This window comes from Phoca vitulina, unplaced genomic scaffold (assembly GCF_004348235.1).
Source record: "Phoca vitulina isolate PV1807 unplaced genomic scaffold, GSC_HSeal_1.0 scaffold46, whole genome shotgun sequence".
Taxonomy (NCBI): Eukaryota; Metazoa; Chordata; class Mammalia; order Carnivora; family Phocidae; genus Phoca; species Phoca vitulina.
In genome coordinates this window covers 4,909,392-4,933,062 of record NW_022589749.1, presented here as the reverse complement: position 1 = coordinate 4,933,062, position 23,671 = coordinate 4,909,392, and positions in this window count along the sequence as shown.

Below are 23,671 nucleotides of genomic sequence, written 5' to 3'. Positions count from 1 at the left end.
TCTTTCTTTCTTTCTTTCTTTCTTTCTTTCTTTCTTTCTTTCTTTCTTTCTTTCTTTCTTTCTTTCTTTCTTTCTTTCTTTCCTCCCTCCCTCCCTCCCTCCCTCCCCCACTCCCTCCCTTCCTTTCTTCCTTTTTGGTGGTCAATTTTCTGTGTCAGCTTGACTCAGCTAGAGTGTACAGTGATCCATCAAACGCTAATCTGGAGATTTCCATGAAGATATTTTGTAGGTGTGATTAAGGTCTATAATCAGTTCATGTAAGCCAATTTCTTGCAACAAATCCCTCAATATATATCTCTTACTGGTTGTGTTTCTCTGGTCAAACCCTGACAGATACAGTGTCCTCCTAGGAAGCGTGATGGTTCATTTTGTATGTCGACTTGACCGGCCATGGTGTGTCCAGAGAGTTGATCAAACATTTTATTGTGGGTGTTTCTGTGAGGCTGTTTTGGGATGAGATTCACGTTTAAATTGGTAGACTGACTAAAGCAGATTGCCCTCTTGAATGTGGGTGGTCCTCATCCAATCAGTTGAAGGCCTGAATGAAACAAATATGTGGATGCCCCCGGCCCCCCCCCCCAAGAGAGAATTCTTCTTGCCTGGCTGTCTCTGAACTGGGACATTCGCTTTTTTCTTGCCTTTGGACTCAAATGGAAACATCAGCTCTTCCTGGGTGTTGAGCTTGCCCATCTTCCGATGAGAACGACACTATCAGCTCTTCTGGTTCTTAGGTCTTTGGACTCAGACTACAACTAAACTGGTGGTGCTCCTGGGTCTCCAGCTTGCCAACTCACCCTGTAGCTCTTAGGATTTGTCAGCCTCTCTAGTTACGTAAACCGATTCCTTATAATAAATCTCACTATTCATCTCTTTATCAATATATTTCATTGGTTCTGCCATTCTTGAGAATGTGACTGATGGCAAAAGTCAATATTCTTTGTAAATCTTCTGGGCCCAGAGTGGTCACATGACCCAAGCCTGGCCCATCAGAATTCTACTCTAGCCTAGCTCTTCTTTGGTTTCTTTAGGCTTGCCCACTGGTGCCATGGGTGCCCTCTCTGAGTCTGGCTCTGAAATGGAATAAGGACTTACATTTGGCCAGCCTGGTCCTCCCTCAAAACACTGCTTCCACGGCTGCTCTTTAGATTCTGGAACTGCCTTTGTGTTTGAGTGAGAGTTGTCCCACCTCTCCACACTCCTGTAGAGGGTCAGCATGGCTGTCCTCTGCCCCTGTCTTAGGAATTGGAAATTCCCTACTGGATGGACAGAGATATGAATGGAACTTGGCTAAACACCTACTGAGTATCTGTAGTGTCACTTCATTACCAAAGTGCTAGCGGAGGTCAACCAACAGACAAGAGAGAGGTCATGCTCTCACTCCGAGCTTTTAGCTGTTCTCCCTCTCAGCCTATCTGCTAGACTGCTAGCCTTGCTTGGAGAAATGCCTGTCACCAGATACTTTCTTCCCATCTCAGTGTTTCTGTATACAATCTTATTTCCTGCCATGATTGGAACCTCCATTATGAAGGCCCCATAAAGCACATACACATAAACTCTGTCCCCTGAGCCCCCAGAATCTAGACTATCAGGCGTACTTACCCAAATAGCTCCTAAAACTTTGAAACATTAATCCCATTTGCTCCTAAATCCTGGGTAACCTCATGCAAAAAGGGCAAAAAGAACCCTTGTTTTGTGGCTTTTCGAGATTGAAGATTTTGACAGAATTGAGTGGCGCCCAGCCATTACTGGTCTAGTAGCCACTTACCGGAGCTCCTACACCAGCAGACGCACAGTTAAATACGAGGGTGTGTCCCAAATCAGTAGTTGCAATCAGAGATATTAAAGCCATTCCAGGATTCAAAAAACTAAAATAAAATAAAGCTCCCAGCCAATGCAGTGTTAATGGTCTGCTAATAGTTTTAATGGCTGCTTCTATAAATGTGCAAAAACCCCACTTCTGTTTCTCAGTTTGGTTTTAGCTATTTTCTGAACTCCGCTCGGGGCAGAAAAAGGATAGTTTGGGGGTAAATGGGGAAGTGGTGATGGATGGAGGCCCCCTGGTCTCTTGCAGGGCTGCCCACTGGTTTCCTGTGACCAAAAAGAGCTGAGAAAAGAGCTGAGATTTTTCACGTTTGTTCTGAGGACAAAGCCAACCTGAGGGGGGAAAAAGTACAAGGTAGAGTGTAGAGAATCAGAAGCCTGGGTTGGAGTCCCATCTATGCCTCTGGTTGGCCTTGGACAAGTCATTTGCTTTCCTCTATCCTTTGGTTGTAGCTGAGCTGGATCGGTGACCCCAAAAGGCTACCCTAGAGCTTCACTTGTGGCAAAAGGTGTTAAAATGCAGAGTCCCAGGCCCAATACTTATTGCGTTAGAATCTCCATCCCCCAGCTACGAGTGTATATTTTTCACCACCCCCCCAAGGTGATTCTTTATCAAAGTCCCGTTTGGAAATCACCATACTAGTTCAGCCCTTGGTCCCTTCCAGCCTTAGCGTTTTCTGAGAATGGCCAGGGGACAGATTTGGGGTTTTCTCTTCTCTATTGCAAGAGAGACAGTTCTCTCATTAGCTTCTTGGCTCTTTGTGTCTCAGTTACTCCTGATAAGTGCTCCCAGCGTCACCCCCCTTTGTACAGAAAACGTTATGGGTATCCTGATGGGAGCTAAAGGCAAGGAAGTTCACTGTCTCTGATTTCTAGATGGAACTTAGCCTTCAATTTTGTTTTGGAGCCCTTAGTGAAATGACCTGTGTTGGCCATCTCGAACCCAGCCCCATGGAAAATCCACTGGAGAATCTAGAGACCTCAAGTTTGTAGTTCAAAAAACAACCAAATCATGGGGCGCCTGGGTGGCTTGGTATTTAAGCGTCTGCTTTCGGCTCAGATCATGATCCCCGGGTCCTAGGATCGAGCCCCACATTGGGTTCCCTACTTGGCAGGAAGCCTGCTTCTCCCTCTCCCTCTCTGTCTCTCCCTGCTTGTGTTCCCGCTCTCCCTGTCTCATTCTCTGTCAAATAAATAATAAAATCTTAAACACAAAAAACAAAAAATACAAAAAGACAACTAAATCAGAAACGCTGTTTCCAGTTTAACGACACGCCGAACCACATGTTAACATATATTGAGCACTTACTCCGGCCCAGGCACTTTACATGGATTTTCCTTTCAACCTCTCCATCCTCGGTACTATTATTACCGCCCCCATTTTACATTTGAGAAAATCGAGGTACCTGGAGGCTACATCATTTCCCCAAAGTCCTCTAGCCAGGAGACATAAGAGGTATGATTACAAACCCAACTGGTCCGGTTCCTGATGCCAAGCACCTCAAAATCAGCCTCTCCTATCCCTTTTGCTGCTGTGAGCAGTGAGTTCATTTAGCATCTACTCTGTGCCTGAAATCTGGTAAAATCCTTATACCTATTGACTCTTCATGAAAACCTTATAAAGTAGATATGGATTTTTTTTTCCAAGGTGGAGGCTGAGTGCTTTTCTCTATCTTCCCAGAGTTCCACAGTAGCTGGACTTAAATATACGTGCTTGATAGAAGAATCCCACACATAGCAAAAACTTCTTGTGTGTGTGTGTGTAGCTGGACTATGAAACAACCCTTTTGTGTAAAAAGGGATGGACTGTGCATTGTCCAGAAAAGTCTACAGGGTGCAGACTCCAATCTTTAATTCCCTGTTTGTAAGAAGTGTGTTCCAAATAAAACAAACAGACCCCTTGTAATCACCATTGTGCTGCCCGCCCTTAGCCATCTTGCACGTCCGGGCTTCTTCCCCGCCCCCCAGCAGCTGCTCCCTTCACTAAAGGGAGCCAGGGACATTAGTAACAGCATATATATATATATATATATATATATATATATTTTTTTTTTTATTTCTTTTTTTTTTTAATTACAGAAAGGATTGTTTAGACTGATTGCAGGGCCATAACACGGAATCACAGAGTGACAGGTTGAGAACGATCTTGCCAGACCAAGAAAGGACTGATTTCACGACGATTTTGGTGATTCTGCTCCCCCACCGCGTTTAGCCCAATGCCGAGATTTGTAGTGTAATGGGAACTAGGTAGGATTTGATCACTCTCGGCTTCAGTTCCTCACTGACCAGACCAAGTGGCAGGTTTACTTAGCAGAGTCTGGAGCGGGGGAGAGGGGAGTGTGCCCGGCTGAGAATGCAGACCTTTGTTCTCTGCGTGAGTGGGAGCCATGGTTTCCCACCGCAGGAACCTTGATTTGTCCATCTGTACAATAGGATGATTGGGTTGGAAGACGCTCAAACCCCTTTTCAAGTGGAACATTTATTCGGGTTTGTTCACTTCTTCTCAACCCACAGGGGCAGAGCAGCTGCTCCATGCCTGGCTTTCCTGCTGGGGGCCCTGGGGACACAGAAGGGCTTCGGGACAGCCAGCACATGTGCTCTGCGGGCAGCCATTGTGTCTCGCCTCGGCCGCTGTCCAGCTGTGCGACCTTGGGCAAGCCACCTCCCCTCCCCGAGCTGTTCGTCGTGTCATGATGAGACGCTTACAGAAAGAAGTTTCTCGAAGTGTGACCAGATGACTTTTGGGTTCAGCAAAGCCCGGGGTGCTTGTTAACAACTTGGATCCCTGGACCCCAGCCCAGATCTGCTGAATCGCAATCTCTTGTGGGGAGGAGAGGGGGGTATGCATTTCAGCAAGGACCCCAAGGTGATTCTTCAACATACTGACATCAGATAATGTGTTCAAGTGCCTCTCGGTTTTTGAGTGAGGGCTGCATGCATGCTTGCTGACTCTTATGAATGTGTGCTCTGGAAAAAATGCCCTTTGCACGTGACTCCATGATTTATTCTCTTTCTCTGGCACGTGTAGGTTTCCTCTTTATTGATAAATATGCGTGTATGTGTGTGCATGTGTGTGTAGATACACACAGATCTAGACACATCTATAGTAAAACTCTATTTACTGAAGACTTACTGTGTGCCAAAATTTTACTTATATAGCCATATTTAATCCTCACGTATATCCTAGAAGCTAAGTTTCATTATAAGGGGGGAATGGGAGCTAGAGAGAGGTGAAAACTTGCTCGGGGGGGGGGGGCACCTGGGTGGCTCAGTAGGTTAAGTGTTTTACTCTTGATCTCAGCTCAGGTCTTGATCTCCCAGTTGTGGTGGGTGCGAGCCCCTCATTGGGCTCCACTGGAATACAGTGAAATGAGACCCCTGGAGTCTTGCATCGAGGATGTCCTATAGCCAAGGCCCCCTCCTCCAACGCTCTTCTGGGTAGCAGAGTTCAGTCCTGGGTGACAAGGCCTTTATTTTCGACTCCCCTGTGCTCATGCGCAGCAACTGCAGGGCTTGTGGTGATGGAACCGAGAGTTGTCCTGGCCTCCTTCCCACCCCTCGCCCTCCTTTTTTTTTTTTTTTTGGGTCCCGATTCTTTTGATCCATTTTTCTATGGTGGCGTAACAAAATGCCCCAAATGTAGTGACTTCAAGCCTGTTTTATATTTTAACGATGTCGCTGGTTAAGAATTTGGGCAGGGCTCAGCCGGGAGATTCTTCTGTTTCATGCAGCCATTATCAGAGGTCCTTGGGCTGGTCTAGAGCAGGGGTCAGAAAGCTATGGCCTGCAAGCCACATCCAACTTGGAACCTGTTTTTGTAAAGAAGGTCTTATTGGCACTCAGCTGGACACGTTCCTTTATGCACTGTCTATGGTTGTTTGCCTGCTGTAACAGCTGTGTTGATTACCATCTGACATTTTACAAAGAAAGTGTTCTGATCCCTGGTCTAAGGGGTCCAAAATGGTTTTACTCACTTCTCGGATGCCTTGGAGGGCCTGGCTGGAAGACTGGCTCAGCTAGGACCTTTACCAGACTGCCTACACGTGGCATCTCTCCAGCATAGAAACCCCAGTGTACTTGAAGTTCTTCCAAGGCATCTGAGGAATCAAAGAAAGAATGTTCCCGGAGGTCCGGGCAAAACCAAGAGGCCTATGGCCTTGCCTCAGAAGCTTGAGGATGTTCTTTGTGCCATATTCCATTGGTCGAGAAGTTCACTAGAATCAGTATAGATTCCAAGGAAGGGAACTAGCTTTCTTCTCTCAGTGGGAGGGGTAACAAGAATTTATGGCCATCTTTCATCTACCACACCTCATTTCTGAAAATCTTTCTAAAATACTTGCATCTCCTTCCTGGCATTGGCCAGTGAGAATCACAATGGAAGCCTTTCTTTGATGATGAAGTATCTAGGAGACACTTGGCTAGGGAGGGGAGTATCAGCATTTATTCTATAAATATTTACTGCGCTCCTACGAAGTGCTCTGCATTCAGCTGGGTATTAAGGATGCAGCAGTGGATAGGAACACGTGGCCTCTGTCCCCATGGGACTCAGTTTCATGAATGTACATGCGAGTGTTGCGGAAGGCATTGGAAATTAAGTTGAATATGCTCTGAGCTCCCCTTTTATTATTTATTTTATTTTTAAAAAATTTGTCAGAGAGAGAGAGTGAGCACACAAGCAGGAAGAGTTGCAAGCAGAGGGAGAAGCAGGCTCCCCACTGAGCTAGGAACCCAATGTGGGACTCGATCCCGTGACCCTGGGATCGTGACCTGAGCCCAAGGCAGATGCTTAATCGACTTAGCTGCCCTTTTGACTAAATTTCTGAATCCAGCTTCATTTATTTTTCAGATCCATTCTTTTTTCCACCTAAAAGTGAAATAGAAGAAAGGAATTCCAGTTAATTGAAGGTTCCAGATAGTCAGAACTTTGGTTAAATGCGTTTTCATTTTTCATAGCGTTTATGTGTAGATGATGTTTTGTCATTCATATACTTTAGAGTTTACCTTCATTTTGCTGTTATCTTGAGTTCTGCCAAATGGATTCTACATCATCTCCATTTGTGGTCTAAGTCCCATGGTGGTGACGATCATGTGTCTGCTCCCCACACCCCTTAAGTCAGAACTCTGAATATCAGTGGTTCAATGAATGGAGTTGCATCCACATGGCTGCAAGAGGAAATGCCTTCTGGGAACGTGGAATGAGAAGGATCTATTCCAGGGGCACCTGGATGGCTCAGTTGGTTAAGTGTCCGACTCTTGATTTCAGCTCAAGTCATGATCTCAGGGTCCTGGGATTGAGCCGTGCCTAGGCTCCCTGCTCAGCGGGGAGTCTGCTTCTCCCTCTGCCCCTCCCCCTGCTCGTGCTCTCTCTCACTCGCTCTCTCTCAAATAAATAAATAAAATCTTAAAAAAAAAAAAAAGAAGGATCAATTCCAAAGCTCAGCTCCAAGTGTCTACTTGACACTTTATAGCTGTTCATTTTCAGAGTCTAACATGACAGGTTCTCCACATATCTGTTCGTGTGGGTCATGGGTATTTCTGACAGCCTTGACCTCATGGCCCACTGGGAGCTGATGTTCCCATGTCATATCCTGATGCCTCAGTGGCCAAGGTCTCAGGAAGAATAGAGGCTTTATTGGTCTTTTCCCACATCTATCACATTTCCATCAAATCTCTCCCCTCCTTGGACCTTTCAACACTGCCTATCAATGGCTTCATTGTAGTGGTGAACTCTCATTATCTGAAAATTCCTTGCTGCTCACCTTTCTTTTTCCTGTAGGGGTGGAAGAGGACGTTCCTTTGTGTTTGTATGTGTGTGTGTGTGTTTTAATGAATCTACCTGTACATCCATTAATCTGTTTTAATTAAGTATGTCATTTCTGGGATCCAGTACTTTTTATTGGGGTGTAAATAGTTGGAATTTTTTTTTCAAACAATTTTATTGAGGTGATTGCACAAAAAGCTGTACATACATAGTGTATACAACTTAATGAAATTGGAGATAAGCCTACACCTGTGAAACCATCCCTATGTCTGTACCATAAACCTATCCATCACTATTAAAATCCCCTCCCCCTGCCTCGTTCGTTCATTCGTTCATGCATTCATTCTTATTGATAGGGCAATAATCACTGAACTGGAGATCTACTCTTAGCAAATTTTTAAATATACAATACAGAGTTGTTAACTATAGGCACCATGCTTCAGATGTCTCAGATTTATTCATCCTGCGTAACTGAAACTTTGTGCCTTTGACCAACACCTCCCTGTTTCCGTCTCTATCCAGCCATTGGTAACCACCATTCTACTCTCTGGTTCTGAGTTTGACTATTTTAGATTCCTCATATAAGTGATATCACATTGTATTTGTCTTTCTGCATCTGGCTTATTTTGCTTAGCATAATGTCTTCCAGATTCATCCATGTTGTTGCAGATGGCAGGATTCTCTTCTTTTTTAAAGGCTGAATGATATTCCATTGTATGTATATGCTACATTTTCTTTATCCATTCCCCCATCAATGGACATTTAGATGACTGCCATGTCTTGGCTATTGTGAATAATGCTGTAAAGAACATGGGAGGGCAGCTATCTCTTAGAGATCCTGATTCCAGTTCCTTTGGATCTATACCCAGAAGTGGAATGGCTGGATCATATGGTAGTTCTATTTTTAATTAGTTGAGGAGCCTCTATACTGTTTTCCACAGTGGCTGCACCAACTTACATTCCCACTAACACAGCACAAGAATTACCTTTTCTCCAAATCCTGGCCAACATTTGTTATTTTTGGGTGTTTTTTTTTTTTTTTTTTTTTTAATAACCATTCTACCAGGTGTGAGGTGATATCACTTTGTGGTTTTGCTTTGCATTTTCCTGGTGATGACTGATGTTGAGCACATTTTCCAGTACCTCTTGGCCATTTATGTGTCTCTCTTAGAAGTCTGTTCTTTTAGAATGTCTACTTAGAAGTGTATATAGACTTGGATATTAGCCCTTTATCAGATATATGGTTTGCAAATATTTTCTCCCACTCCAAAAGGTTGCCTTTTCATTTTGTTGACTGTTCCTTTCCCTGTACAGAAGCTCTGCAATTTGATGTAATTCCACTTCTCTATTTTTGCATTTGTTACCTGTGCTTTTGGTGAATAATTCTGTTAGGAGGTGGCACTTTTCTTGACTCTTCTCACTGAATTGTCACACCAACTTTCTATGTTAACTCCACATTAGGAGCCCATTCTCTAGCACCAGACAGCATGGGGATCCTTTCCTGGTTCTGCCATTTACTCTGTGACTTTGGGCTGGTTGTTTCATTTCTGAGCCTTGGTTTTCTGTAAAATGGGGGTGGTCGCTCAAAGATTTGTCATGAGAATTAATTGAGCTAATGGCACATGGCAAACATTCAACACATATAAGCTATAATTATTATTTACCACCCTCTTCCCAAATTTGCAGAAAAGGCCACCGAGGCTCAGAAAGGCAAAGTAACGAGCTCAAGGTCACTCAGCTAATGAGAGCAGAGGCAGGATTTTAGCATCGCTCAGTCTGATTTTACTCTGTGTTCTTTCTCCCTGTTCCATGAGCTCCTGCCATCCAACGATGCACGCACGGCCTTTGGGCACCGTGCAGAGCACATCCCTGTGAGGCGCCACATCGCTCCTGATTTTTTTTTTCTTCTCATTTTATTTTCTGTTGGAGAAGCTTCTCTTTCCTCTAGATGACCCTTGTCCTCTTTGGTGGGTCTTCTAGATGGAGCAAAACACACACACAAGCAAACTAAACACGGTCTATATTTGCAATCAGGAAAACACTCCACAGATGCCCTCAACTTGGAAAGAGTGCAAAAATCAAAACACATAAACAATCCTTGGCTAATATTGCTCAAGACTTGGAAAGCCAAAATCCTTCCTGGAGAACCAGTATGGCCTAGCGTCATTCCTGTCCCCAAGAGAAGCCCCATGTGAGAGGCTGCAGCTGGGCCTGGAGACCCTCTTTGGAAGCTCCACATAGGTGTGACTGTGGGTGGGAACTGGGAGCATCTCGGCTCACACAATTTGGCAGTTGAATTTTTTTTTTTTTGACATGTACATGGTTAGCAGAATTAATTGTGAATTACTGGGGACCACCAACCTCATTTGGAGAGGCCTGGAATCATATGGAAGTATTGAGTTGAGCGGCCTTGGGTTCCATTTTGAAAATATATTTTTCCCCCTTTTGAAGTCAAACCACGTGCAAATTGAAGGAACTAGCTTGGACGAGGAAGAAACGTACCATTTCAAATCCCCTCAGCTGAGCTTTGGGCCCCTACCCCCACCTCTCTGAATCCTCCTCTTTAATCGCCTTGTTAATCCTCACAACAAACCATTGAAGTCGGCACCCCATTTTAAGGATGAGAAAAGCAAGTTGCAAGGATATGTTGCTTTAAAGCATGGTGGAAAAAATACCTTCCCAACCGCCTTGCCCGTGGAGTAGTATTAACCCATATGGTTATTAATGGAAGAAGAGACTCATTACCGGGTTGCGCGGTAGCTAAACACTACACAGAAATCACAGCATAATGTGTTCAGCTCACGACCCTGAGAATCTAGCAGGCTTGGGTGTGACACCCGTCTCAGCTGTGTGCCTTTGAACAGTTGCTTGACTTCTCTGATCCTCACTTTCCTTTCCTGTGAAATGCCAGTAGTAACAATTCCTGCCTCCTAGGATGATTGAGAGGTTGGGGATGGCCGAAGTAAAGTGCTTAGTGTCAAGCTCATAGGAAGTTGCCAGTGAATATAAAGCTATGCCAAGCATGAAGAAAACACAGTTTTCAGTTATTGGAAAATCATGGCACTATCTATAATCAACAAGAGTAATTCCAACGTATTGGTAACCTCCTATTTATACAAGATCTGATAACCTTAACGCTGACTTTGAGGGCCTAATGAATCCACTTCATTTCTTGTGAAATCCATACCTAGACAGCAGGGGAAGGACCCAGTTTCTGGCCTGTGTTCCAGAAATATAGAAATAACAGTAGCAATCTAGAATCACTGAACATCTGTGCTGGAGCACAATAATGCAAATGTACGGCAAGTCTCTGGAATGACACCGACTTTATTTCTTTCCCATGGGGTACCACAACTTAGTTGGGGACTCAAAGCTACTTTTCTTCCTGTGAATAATTCCAGAGAACTTGGCTTGAGGTATCAAGATTTGGTAGAGTGTTTAAGACAAAAGATGTTCAAAGCCATGCTTGGGCTTCTTTGAAGGACGGCAAGGAGAAGTTACTGACTTCATTCCCATTTACCATGGTTTAGAAACAAACAAGGAAATGCACTTTTCCAAACATCAAACAGCTGCTCCAAAAATACAAGCTGAAAAGATGCCATCATGCCATATTTCAGCCATAACAAACAATAGTTTACGAGAAGCCACAATAGATTTGAGAGACACGGCAACATTCTTGAGCGTCTAATGTCAGTGGACGATCAGCAGGAGAACCACAATAAACACGCAGCTGTAGGCGTGGCAGGCAAGTCACACCCCACACCATATGGTGAAGCCGTCACTGCTGCTGGCCAGCAAGCCACCTACGGGCCCCTTGACCTCATAAACTGTTGACCTCACAGAACCCCACTATCCCACCAATGATCCCAAAGCATGAGAAATGCCACCCACTGTTACAGATGGTCTTTGCCCTCCACCTGAAGCTTAGCCATTAACCATCTCACTGTTCCCTTGGGGTCACCTAAAATATGTTCCCCAAACTTTGCTCCATATAGCGCTACTCCCAAGAGATGGTCCTTGACAGACAGGTCCTGAGGTCGGAGAAGACTAGAAACGCGACCTCCTGCTTGTCTCATTTAGAGTTGTTCATTCATCTGGAACTCAGGTGCCTTCTGATTTCCTGCTTTGTCAATCTTTGCACATCACTTGTACTTGGGGTGGCAGAGAAGAGGAAGGCAGAAGAGAAAACCCTTCCCCCTAAGAAAACATCCTGGAAATAACACACAGCCCTTCTTTTGAAACTTTATTGACCTCAACTTAGTCCCATGGCTTCTCTGGGTTGTGAGAAGCTGGAGAGTAGTCGCTTTTAGCTGGGATATAACCACCCTGTTAAAAGTCAGGGTGCTGGCACTGAGGAAGAGAAGAGATATTGGAACAGACATCTGTCACCCTGTGTCTGGCCACAATCTAGTTTGGTAAATGTTCTTACCAAACACGGGGCATAGGAATGACTGACATTTAACAGGCATTGACTATTTATCATTTACCAGGCACTGTGGTAAGCACTCTGCATCTCAGTAGTCCTCAAATCAACCTTTTGAAATTAGTATGCCCATTTTGCAGATGAGGAAACCAAGGCTAAGAGAGGTTAGGTGAGTTGCCTAAGGACGCACAGCTAGAAAGTAGTGCAGAAAAAGTTTGATTTCACCTTGATATTGCAAAACAAATAAACAAAAAATCATGCCTCTTAACATATCAGATCCATTTATAACCCAGAACCTATGCACCAGGCTCCTCCTCTACCTTTACCTTACTCTTTGCCTGGAGGACTCCTATTCACCTGTCAAGATCTATCATAAATATCCCTTCTTCTATGAAGTTTTCTTTGAATGCTCCAACCTCTACACTCATTCTTCCAACAATCATTTGCTGACATCACTTATGTATTAATCCTTGCTCTAGGGGATACAAGAGAGGGCAAAACACAGGCCTGTCCTCTACATTTATAGATCTCCTAGGACAGTGAGAGTAATACTTTGTCCAGTAGAACCTTCTGCAGTGATGGAGATGTTCTATATCTGTACTGTTCAATATGGTAGCCATGAGCCTGTGGGACTATTGAGCCCCTGAAAACTGGCTAGTGAACCTAAAGAACTGAATTTTCAATTTTATTTGTTGATTAAATTCACATTAAAAACTGACATGCTCCCGCTATCAGAAGACTTTGAAGTATGTTTGGAACAACTTTGGCTGGGGAATTGACCTTTTTCAACTGTAAATTTATGAATTCTAAATACAGGTCAAGAATTTTCAATGCAAATTTAGCATTCAAATAAGGCGCACTGTTAGTTCAAAATACACATCCTCGTGAAGAGTTAAGGGTGAGAAAATAATATAAAATATCTCATTGATTATGTTTATGCTGAACATGGAATGAGATGATATATTGTTTAAAGGTTTATTTATTTATTTTAGAGAGAGAGAAAGGGAACGTGGGTGGGGGGAGGGGCAGGGGGAGAGAGAGAATCTCAAGCAGACTCTGCACTGAGCACAGAGCCTAGCGTGGGGCTCAATCTCACGACTCTGAGACTGTGACCTGAGCCAAAATCAAGAGTCGGTCGCTTAACCAACTGAGCCAGCAGGCTCCCCACGAAATGATGTTTTAAATATAGTAGGTTCAATTAAGGATTATTAAAATTAACGTCACCTGTTACTTTTTACTTTTTTAAAAATGGGACTACTGGAACATTTAAAATGACAAATGTGGCCTGCCTCAGACAAGGCTGGGCTGGTGTGTCGTGAGACACTGCAGTGTGCATGAACTCGAGTGGCCGCGTCTGACTGAAGACCGTTTTATAGTTTTGCCTTCTCTGCCAAAGAGGAGATACCACTTCTTACTCATCTTTGGTCTGACACACCAGGTCCTCATTTCATGACCACTGGAAGAACGAAGGAAGATCTCTGCACAACCCGAATGAAATGTTTTCCCCCTTCTGGACTTCACCACTACTGCTGAAAACTCCCTGTGGGAGGCCTCCCTTAACTGTGACACATTTTGTCAGAGTCCGTCGTTAATGAATGACCTGAGATAATTTTCTTATATTCAGCCTCCAGTCAAGATCTCAGAGATGACCTCCACCTAGAGATCCGGAAGTCAAAGTCTAATTGGCTTCATTCATTCATTCATTCATTCAGCAAATGGCAATTGAACACCTACTATCTGCCTGGCACTGCTCTAGGACGGTGTGGATCCAAAATTGCCAGAGCCCGACACAGTCCACATCCTACTGGGAGAGAAAACAAGAAACCTGTTGATCCTTGAATGAAGAAGCTTATCTATGGGATTTCCTTCCCTATGATCTTTCAGTTGTTACTCTCATGGGGACTCTTTTTTTTTCTTTTGTTGTTTCCCCTTTCCCTCCCAGGCAAGGTTAGAGAGAGCCAAGATTGGTGATGAAGTCCTGTTGTCACACAGACAGGCTCCAGGGGGAATGGAGGGGAGGAAGCCGCAAGCTGGGCCCCAGAATCAGACAATCTGCCCAACACTCGTATGACTTCTCTGACTCCGGTTCTTCACAGATAATCAAGATTAGTCAGCAGGAGAATTGACTGTGGTTCTTTAAAGTGGCATATAATTACAATGCTTGGTACTTAAGGGGTGTCTTTTGTTTCAGGCTCTTCCAGCACCATTATGAGTCTTAACTCTATAATCTTGGCAGGGTTTCACTACATTATTATTTTTTTTTTATTAAATTGTAAAATGACCTACTTGAACAAGATTTTTAAAAAAGCTTTTTATTAAAAAAAAAAAGGAATCTTCTACTCAGTGTTCTTCTCTGTCCCTTCCGTTACAGTTTGCAAAAACTTTATGACCCTACTGTGTGCTACTCAAAGGCCTGGACATGTCATACTTGTATAATGCCACATAAATGCTTTTCTTCTTTTTTCTTTTTTCCATTTTTTTTTTTTTTTTGCTTTGGTTTAAGAGATGAGGCTGTTCCATCCTTCTATGCATCCATTGCTCCAGCCATAATGTGTTGAGTTAGTCAAGGAACTTTTAGTTGTTGGGAGCAAAAGTTTACCATAAATCATGCAAAAAGGGGGAATGTTCTGGAGGCCACTGGGCTTTGTGGAAGAAAGCAAGGGCCATGCCAGACCTCACAGCGTCCTGGAACCAGGAGCCTCAAAACTCAGGACCTGAGATGACTTTATCCATCTCTTCTGATTCACGTGCCTTCTCACCTTGGTTTCTCTTTCTGTATATCAACTCTTCTCTTTTCTCTGATTTTTCTCTGTTTCCTTGCATATAGACCAGACATGGCCACTCTAGTTCATGCATACTGCAGAGCTGAACAACATATCTGCGTCTCTGTGCCCTAATACCAAGATCTCAAGAGGTTCCACTGGGGTCATGTGCTCCATTTGGTCCAATCATCTGTGGACACTGATGAATTCTTTTCGCAAAAGTTAATGGTTTAGCCACTTTGGAAAATAGTTTGATGGGTTCTCAGAATGTTAAACATAGACTTAACTATGTGACCCAGCAATTCCGCTCATGTATTTGCCCAAGAAAAATGAAACATACATCTACATATAACTTGTACAAGAATGTTCGTAGTAGTCAATAAATGAAAGCAACTCAAAAGCCCATCAGCTGGTGAACAGAGAAGCCAAATATGGTTTCACTATGCAATTGAATGCTGTTGGGTAATAAAAAGGCATGAGGCATGGATGCATGCTACAACACAGATGAACCTCAGAGGCATTATGTTAAGTGAAAGAAGCTGGATGCAAAAGACCGCATATTGCATGACCTCATTTATATGAATGTCAAGAAAAAGCCAATTTATAGAAACAGAGAGTAGATGAGTGATAGCCTGGGGCTGGGGGCGGGGGTGAGGAGTAACTACAAATGGAGACAGGGTTTCTTTTTGGGTCGATGGAAAAGTTCTAAAATTAGATTGTGGTGATGGTTGCGCAACAGTGTAAATACACTAAAAATATTTTGTTGTTTACTTTAAATGGGTAAATTTTATGATATACAGATTATTTCTCAATAAAGCACTTGGGGAACATCCTCAGTTTGCATCCCCAGTAGATGGGTCTTCTTCCTGTTGCCCCAACATGCTGGGTGAAATCCTGCCTCTGTGTCCTTGTTTCTATCATTCCTTCTGCCTACAACACCCTCCCTGCTAGCATTTGAATGATGGGCTTATGTGCCACACCTCTTCAGTTGTTGGCAACTTTAGGCATCAGGAATTTCTTTTTTTTATGAACTTCTTATTCTTCAGGACCTTCGTCGCCTGGACTCATGCTACCTCTTTCTAAAATAGTGTCTCAGCCCCAAATATCTTCTGTTCCCCACCTTCCCCCTGCCCGCCAGAGCCCTCTCCACCCTTCCACTCTGTTCTTAGCCTCTGGAAACTGATGTATAGGGACAGCATCAATGGGCTCCCTTGCCATCGGCTTCTGGTGGGGTTTGGCCCATGGGAAGCTCTGGTTGGGGTTGGAGGAAAGGAAGGGACATTGGGGTGTGAGCCCAATGTGGGGCTTGAACTCACAACCCTGGGATCAAGACCTGAGCTGATATCAGGAGTCGGATGCTCAACCGACTGAGCCATCCAGGTTCCCCTCAGGACACCTAATTCTAATTGCCGCAACAGACAGCCCCTCAAACTCAGTGCCTAGCTCAGTAAAGGTTTATTTCTCTCTCATGTCACAGTCCTATGTGCATGGGAAGCCATTCTCCATCTTGTTGCTCTTCCACTAGAGCACGTGGCCCCCAAGGTCATCACAGTGGAAGGAGAAAGGACCAGACCGTCACCCAGGTTTTGTTTGTAAAAGCTGGCCATTTCTGCCCATGTTCCCATTGAGCAGAACCCAGTCACGTGACCCCATTTCAAGGGTGGCTGGAAAATATGGAGGAGCACACGGAGGGCTGGTAAGCACCACTGCCTCTGCCTTTTTCCCTTTTTAGAATGTAGGCTCCCTGAGGGACGGGGCTTGGTTTATCCTTGTCACCACTTTCTCCCAGCAGCTATCACATGCTCAACACCCCGCAGTCTCGGATGCATGAATAAATGGAGATGTGAATGAATGACAGCTTCCTGTCCGAAATTTTCATTTAATTCTTAATGATGTGCTATGCCATAAAGTTTGTTATGAGGAGTAGAACCCTATCTTGCTAATGGCACTTTCAGTCTTGCTAGGATAAGGACTAATCTTGACATTCCTTGGATTCACCCTTTAATAACCATCCCAAGTGCCTTGCAGATGTCCTTCTCTTTGACCCTTGGGATAATGACTCCTGTATTTCCCATCGTTCCCCAGAAGGAAAACTGATCACAAGACCCTAATTTATTCTGTGTGGTTTCTGTTCTTTCACTGTTTTAATGGTGTCACAAATACTTCTTTATTTAATGCCCTTACCATGTGCCAGGAATTAGATTCCTTGTTTCCCTGCCGTGCTTTCTCTCCCCCAGCCCACTTCTTCAATCTTCTGAAACTTTTAGAGCCTTGAGGCAATGACCCTGATGACCCTAGCATCCATATATAATGACTTCTAAGTACATCTGAGAAAATCCCACAAGTTACTTTTTCTAGGATGATTTGTGGGGAGTCTGTAAAACTATGGTTTCATAGCCAAAATCCAGTTTCTTGGTCATGGACCCTATCTCTAGATTTGGCCTTGGTCCCAAGAGGATTTGGGGATAGAGTGTGGATACCTGCATAAGGGCTCAATACCCCTAGTGGTGACGTAGCGGCAACCACAGACCCAAGGACCTCATTTTGCACACTGGGTTCAGAGAGAGTTCTGTAAGAGGTCAAAAAGTCTTCTAACAGAAAGGGATTCCTGCTGAAAGAAATTTGGGAAAAACTGCTTAGTCCATCTCCCTTTTGGAAACTCCCAACATTAAGTACAATATTAAAGGCTCTGAAAAGGCCTGGAAATAAACAAACCCCCAAAGCAAGCAAACATATTGGATTTTGTTTGGCCTAGTTTATCCCAAACTTATTCAACCATGGATCCCATTTTCATGCAGTATGCGTCAACATCTTGTGGACTTACGATCCTTCTGAGCACAGTTTTGAAAACTCTCTGTCTTTCCCTATGGGATTTCCAGTTCTTATGTCCATCCTGCAACCTTTTCCACATGTCAGGATTAAGGCTCAGAGACGTGAATTAGCCTACTATGCATGGTAACTTACACTCATGAGTAGCATAGCTGGAGTTTGAGCCCGTGCCTGATAGATGGAAAACCCATATATTTTTGTTTCTCTCCTATACTCTTTCCATGCACAGTGAATTGCCTGGAATTCATTTTAATTATTTGATAAAAATAATTTGTAATTAATCGTTGATCGCCTGTCAGTGAATACTATGCTGAAGAACTTGAAGACAGTTTCTTCTCAGTTCCAACAGTCTGCTTTGCATTATCAATTTGTTAAGAAACTCTCTTTTTTTTTGTAGCACTGTGCAAAAGGAAACTTCCATCCAGACTGTCTGAATTATCCAAAAATTCTGAACTGATGGCATCCAAATGAATAAGATTTTACAGAACTGCACTTGGAGAGTTGATTGGATTTGTCAGTTTTCCTTTGGATATAAAGTCCTGGGTGGCTTGACTGAAAGTATGCTAGAACATAAATAATCACCAGATTTTCAGGTGAATTCCACAGAGTCTGTAGGAAAAGGAAAACTCCGGCTATTTGTTTGGGAATCTACGGGCTATCTGAGAAAACCCTGCACAGAGTCCCAAAGTATGAGCTCAACGATGAGTGTGTTTGGGGGGGGAAAAAAAACAGATTGATTTCTTTCTATTCTTTTTTTTTTTTCTCTTTTTTTGAAGCCAAAGTACTTTGCAGCAACCAGTGTTAAGATTTAACAGCCAAGAAGGTCAGGGTGATGAACTTTCAAGTGTTCATGGACACCAGGCACCCAGTCAACTCCCCAAACTCCCGAAATGCTAGAGGGTCAGAAAGCAAGGAAAACATGTTTTCATAACTAAAAAGATTACATCTTGGATTTATTTATTTATTTATTTATTTCCCACAAAGCGGTTTTTAGAATGTCATGTCTCTTGGCTTCCTGATGGCCTCTTCCTATGTTTCCAGGAGGGTGAGATAGGGGGCAAGGCCTTGCAAAACTAGACTTGGACCTTTCTCGTTTATATTTTCCAGAGGCTCCGTGCTCTGACGTGATGAAAGATCTGACCCAGGAATTTCAAGTTCATGAGTGGGGCGGGGTGGGGAGGGGGATCCGGGAGGCTTCCCAACCCCAGCTTCCGTCTGCCCCCGTTGGCTAGACTCCAGCTACTCTCATGCTTGAAGGGTTGGGTCAGTGCTGCAGTTCGCTAGTGGATCCATCTTCCCTTACAAGGAAATGGCTTGTGCTTCTTTTTGGAACTTGAGGTGTGCGAGGTGTTTCTAGTTTATTCTCGGCAGAGCTCTGAGTGGGCGTCAGCACCTGCTCATTCATTCAGTGGCTACTAATTGAGCATCTACTCTGCGCCTGGCACTCTGCGAAACACTGGGGATTGGGTCGGGGGTAGGCCACACCACTCTATCCTCTTGGGAAGTCCCACGTTGCTTTGAATTAGGTGACACCCACTCCTTTTCTAGATCACTTTTCTAGATCTAGACACTTAGATGACTTGGAGGCCAGGATTGTATTAGAAATAATCTCTCCCAGCCTTCTCATTGGACAGGTGGGAAGACAAAGGTCCAGAGAACAGGAAGGGGCTGGCTCAAAGTCACATAGTGGATTAGTTACAAAACCCGGAGAAGGATCCAGTTTTCTTGCTTTCTAATCCAAAGCTCTTCTCCTTGTACCATGATGCCTCTCACAGTTCATTCAGTTAGTCTTTGCTGGGCCCTCACGAGGCACCACAAACTGCGTTAGGTGCTGGATGAAACTCAAAGATGTCACTCAAGAAACTGATGATCCAAACCGGGGGTGGTGGATCGTGAAGCCATTCGTTGGGAAACATGGGAGGAGAGGGTGTAGACGTGGGAATCAGATAGGTTTGGATTTAAATCCTGGCGTTCCATTCACTGATTGTGTTCTTTGGGGCAAGTTATTTAGTTTTTATGAGCCTCAGTTTCTCATCTTTGAAACAGGACTGTCAATAGGTCATTCCCGCCTAGATGTGTCAGGAAAAGAAGCAATAATACATGGGAAATATTTTGCAAAGTGCCCAGAACAAAATAGGGAGCCCTGCATGGTTGTCATGAATCATTACTAATGTGATAAATGCTATAGGTAGTTATAGGTAGTGTTCTGGAAATACATAGGAAGGAACAGCTAATTATGTCCCTGGGCGGGGATAAGAGAAAGGGGCTCTTTCTTTTGATTGGATTTTTCTGCCTGATCTGTGGGTGGGGAGGGTGTATATTTTATGGCTGAAATCTCTGTACAGACATTTCTACCCTAAGAAGTTCATTTTCCTACAAGGAGTGACTGTACAGATGAAGCTACAAATGGATGTAAATGCAGAACGGGACCCTCCCATGGCTGACCAGCCAGATAACGGGCTTTCTTAATGGTTCTGCCCACTTGCTCCAAGTACAAATGCAACCCATGTCCAGAGGAGGATCCGAGACACAGAGGTTCTTTAAAAGCTTTATGAATCATCAGAGATCAAGTGGGTTGAATCATCCAGGATTATATAATTTTTTTTTAATGTTGGAATGCTTTGAAATTTGGTAATGGTATAGAGGTCATTCCCTGGTGATTCTCAAGCACTTGGTATCGCCAGGCATGTCCCAAAGCCCGCTTTGTGGAACACTAGACCCATGACATACTCAGGACTTTGGGCAAAATGTATACCCAGACATTCCCAGTGTGCCTGAGAGCGAATGCACTGTATGATCCCTGAGGAAAGAATCCAATTTATGTTTTTAAATCCAGGAGAATTTTCTTGAATCCCTAGATTACAAGGTTTGTGAGTACAGGAATTATACCTCTCTTTTTCTCTATTATATCTCAGCAACTGGCACAATTTCTGGGATCTAGTGTCCACTTAGTACATGTTTATTAAAAATAATTACATATTTCCCAAACTTGCTTGGCCACCGGAGTGCCCTTTTTGTCCAGCATTTTGCATAAATAAAGTTTCCTTCAAACCAAAATAGCAAAATTTGTTCCAGGTGGGGCTATAAAGACGTCTTAGAGTGTAATTGATGGGGGAGGGGGTGGATTGGTGGGGCTCCAGACTCCCACCCCTTGTCTCAACCAGAACATCCTTGCCTTCACACTAACTGCTTTATAGATTAGGATTTCTTCTGAATTAAAAGTTATGTGGTTTATGACACACTTGAAATATACTGTTCTAGAAGGAATTACATTCCTGGGGGATGGTAATATAATTGAAGGAAACAATCAAAGTTGGGTTTGACAGATGTAGCTAGATGTGTTTTAAGAAAAAAATCTAACGCTAAAACTCATTTGATTATAGATTCATTCATTTGTCTACATTTATTGAATGTCTCTATATGCCAGGCACTCTTCTAGATCTTGAAGATAGAGGGAAGTATGATAGACAAGGTCTCTGACCTCAAGGAGCTTGCAGTTTGGGGGGCAGGGGGATGCTGGTTACTAAACCAGTAGGCAATCACATGACAAGTATGATTTCCTTAAGAGACCTACAGTATGAAGATGGTATACAGTGAGATCAAAGTGAGGGCACCAATAGGAAGTTAGTGGTATAGGAAGGTCTGTACTGGGAGGAGCCACTTGAGTTCAGACCCAAACCACATCTGAAGACCAAAAAGGAGGGCATCTTGAGTGGAGGGGACAGCAAGTGCAAAGATATTGAGGCAGGAACAAAATTGGTGCACTCCAAGAATAAAAGCAAGCCAGAGTACAGCAAGCTAGGGAATGAAGTGAAACTGAAGATATTAGCAGTGGACTGCATCTGGCCCATCTATCTTCCCAGCGCTGTGTCTGGCAAACACCAGGTACCATGGATATTTGCTGAATGTGCACATTAATACAATTAATTAATTGCACCCCTTCTTTCCTGTTCTCCACAATCTCTGGTTCCCTTGTTTATGCATATTTTAGAAAAGAAAACTTTTTTTTTTTTTTTTTTAAAGCTAAGCATTATTTTTGCTCTTTTGGTGAGTCTGACCATATCTGATTTGATATTCGGTGATAAGTATTGCTGGTCAACTTCCTGGAGACGCAGCTGTTACAGAAAGACTCCTTTTGAGGAAAGAAGCCCAAGAAGGACCAGTGACGTGGCCAACATCACACAGGGCACTTGTCAAAGACCAGGGGTGGAAACCCACCTTCTCACCTTGTGATTGAGCTCCTGGCTGGAAGGATTAGTTGATCCATTCAACTCCATTTACTGTGACATGCTCACACTTGAACCTTCCCCAGTACGATGTGCTCAGCTCCCAAAATATGGGACTTGAAGTGAAACCCTGACATTTAGCTCTAGGGCTAAACAGCAATACTTTAAATCCCCCAATTAGAAGCAGAGATGGAGATGAAATGGTCCCAAGGAATCTGGAGGCACAATCGTTTCAAAAGGCAGCAAGAGGCTGGGGCAGAGAGAGAGAGAGAAGTTTTAGATCTCACATCAGGAATGTGAAGCTAAATGAGAGCCATTCGAAAGCTCTCGGGGTTATAAAGTGGAATTCCCTCTTGTACAGTACACAAGAGTTATTAAGTGTGTATATGAGACTCCTGTTTTACTTCATGTACATGATTATTTTATACAGGCGAGTTTGGAAAGAATTATAGGCTGAGAACTGGCCAAGAAGCAAGATGAGCAGTGGGGAATGGGGGTAGAGGCTGCAGTGTTGTTGTTGGGGGCTCGGGCTACTTGGAGAAAGCCAACATGAGGTCCATTGTGGGGCAAGGGGTTTGGGAGAAGTTGAGTGTGGATTTGGATTGTGTATAGGCTCATCTCCAAAAAGGCGTCCTGGGCTTGGTCTTAGTGAGAAAGTGCCAGGTTTGAGAATTAAAGGAGCGGAACCTGGGCCCAAGCCCAGCACACTGGGTTGGGCCCACTGAGGTCCAGAGACCAAGAATATAAAGAATTTGGATTGGACTTGCTTGGCTTTAAGACGCGAGAGGGACCACGAGCCATTCTCAGCACACTCAGTAATTTCCAAAGTGAGAAAGACATTATCTTTCTGAAAGGAGTCCAGGAGGCAGGGCGCTGGGGATAAAGGGCTGCTTTTGGGACAGACCCAACTACCAATAGCTTGGGCTGGTTGCATCTTTCCCAGGGTCACATTCCTTTATAAAGGAGGCAGGACTCTGGCACCAGAACAGTTTGGATTCCTAGTTTTGCTTCTGACTCTGTGACCTTGAGGACATTAATTAATGTCTCTGACCCCAACTGTAAGATGGGGATTAAAACAGCTACTTCTACTGAAAATACAATACGGCAGAGGATACGCAAAGTTGAGTGGTATTAGGTGACAGCCATCACTCAATAATAATGATTATATTAATAGTAATTTGAATGAGGGATAATTGATTGGGTTGGGTGGGGGGGGAGCATTACTGACATCATGTATGAAATCTCTTGTTTGTTGAGTAGGGGTCTTTTACTATCTGTTCTTTGTGCCCTAGGCTCACTGGGGTAGAGCTACAAAAGCCTTACAAAACTTTATTGAGTTGGCAAAAAAGTTTTATAATTTGAAAGCGGGTTTCTTCATGGTGGCCTGCCCCTTACTCCTGGATGACTGAGATGCTGTAGACTTTAGACCGGCTAAATGCCAATCATATAGGGTCCAACGCTCTCTAAGATCTATCTAAGATATACTTGTAGCCCTAATTCCTTGAAGCTACAACTTTCCTAAAGGGAAAAAATGCATTTATAGCTATGTATTATTAAGACACTAAATCCACCTCTTTACTGAGCTTAAACAAGAGAGACACTTATTTCTCTCTTAGAGCAAGGCATTTCCCACTCCATAAGGCCATGCGGAGACACAAGCTCCTTCTGTCTTGTCGCTTTGCCAGTTCTAAGACATTGCCCTTCATCCCACAGTCTAAGATGGTGCATAACCACCTCCATTTTCCAGGTGGAAAAAAGAAGACAAGCAGGGAAGGCATGACCTTCTTAAGGGTATGACCATTGCTTGGATTGGAGTCATGTGATGGACCCAACTTCAAGGGAAGCTGAG